This window comes from Sus scrofa, chromosome 3 (genome assembly GCF_000003025.6).
Source record: "Sus scrofa isolate TJ Tabasco breed Duroc chromosome 3, Sscrofa11.1, whole genome shotgun sequence".
Classification (NCBI taxonomy): domain Eukaryota; kingdom Metazoa; phylum Chordata; class Mammalia; order Artiodactyla; family Suidae; genus Sus; species Sus scrofa.
Genome location: NC_010445.4, coordinates 26,808,367 through 26,809,920, shown reverse-complemented (window position 1 = coordinate 26,809,920; position 1,554 = coordinate 26,808,367). Strand labels below are relative to the sequence as shown.

General features: G+C 45.4%; 1 pseudogene; it reads left to right on the top strand.

The window, feature by feature from the left end:
- On the top strand, positions 490 to 1,202 carry LOC110259920 (annotated as a pseudogene).

Sequence of the window (1,554 nt, the reverse complement as noted above, 5' to 3'; positions counted from 1 at the left end):
TCAAATATTAACTAGAATTCTCTGCTGAAAGCTCTATGCCATGAGGTCTGCTCTCTCTTTATTAAAATAAAAGGGAGGGGTGGAAAAGCATCAGAGACATACTGGTATCAAACTGAGATATTCTCCTTTGTGTGATCAGGTTAAAAGAGAACCAAAATAGGGCTGAGAGTTTTACTTCAAAACACATCCCTGGGGAGTTTCCACAGTAACAAATCCAACTAGTATGCATGAGGACTCAGGTCGGATCCCTGGACTCGCTCAGTGGGCTAAGGATCTGGTGTTGTCATGAGCTGTGGCATAGGCTGCAGAAGCACCTCGGATCTGACGTTGCTGTGGCTGTGGCTGTGACTGTGGCCAGCAGCTATAGCTCCAATTTCACCACTAGCCTGGGAACTACATATGCCGCTGGTGCGGCCCTAAAAAGACAAAACATATCCTTGGAGTTCCCTGGCAGCTCAGCAGGTTAAAGATGCAGCATCATCACTGCTGTGGCTCAAGTTGCTGCTGTGGCACAGGTTCAGTCCCTGGCCCAGGAACTTCCGAATGCTGCAGGTGCAGCCAAAAAAAAAACAAAAAAAAAAACACATCGCAGCTCTTCCCTTCTCCACCATCCTATGTGCGGTTGAATTAGTTCCTCGCCATGTCTTCTCACAAGACTTTCAGGATCAGGAGATTCCTAGGCAAGAAGCAAAAGCAGAATCGTCCCATCCCCCAATGGCTTCAAATGAAAACTGGTAATAAAATCAGGTACAACTCGAAGAGAAGACGTTGGAGAAGAGCCAAGCTGAGTCTATAAGGAGCTTCCGCACATGAGGTGGCGCCTGTATTTATGCTATGTAGGGTCACTTCCATATCAAACTGAAAACAGCACAGCCACATTTGGATATATCGGGAAATGGGTTCTCTTTATGTTGTTGTCTCTTTATAGCACTTTGCCTCTACTGAGGCAAATATGTGAAGGCCTCTTGTTGAAAAACAAAAACAGAAACATCCCAGACAAGATTCCTTCTTAACAAAGCACGGATACCACCTTCGTGGAAGTCACCATCGCCCCTCTCCTAGCTCTCTGTGGCTCAAAGTGTTACCAAATCAGCATCCTAGCCTGGGCTGAGACCCCTTGTCTCTGCCAAAGAGATCTTTTTCTGCTTGGATTCACACAACCAGCGAGGAAACTGATGCTGAGACTGGAAGAGCACAAGCTTTATTCAATGGCCAAAGAATAGAGAAGCAGGAAACTAGTTTGCAAATCAACACCCCCAATTCTGGTGGAGACACCACATATATAAGAAGGTCAAGGTAAAAGGGAGGGAGTTGGAAAGAGGTTAGAACGACTTATCTAAAAACAGGTTTGGACCCAGTGCTGCTGTAACTCCTTTTCAGTCCTTGTACAGGCTTTCCCTGTTGTTGTCATGGCAACTGGCACCTGTGGGTGTGTCATTTAACATATTCTAATGTACTACAATAAGCACATAATAGGCTCGAGGTCCACCAGAAATTAAATCTTCCACCATGTTGGACCAAGTTGGTTCTAACTAGCAGCATATGGAAGTTCTT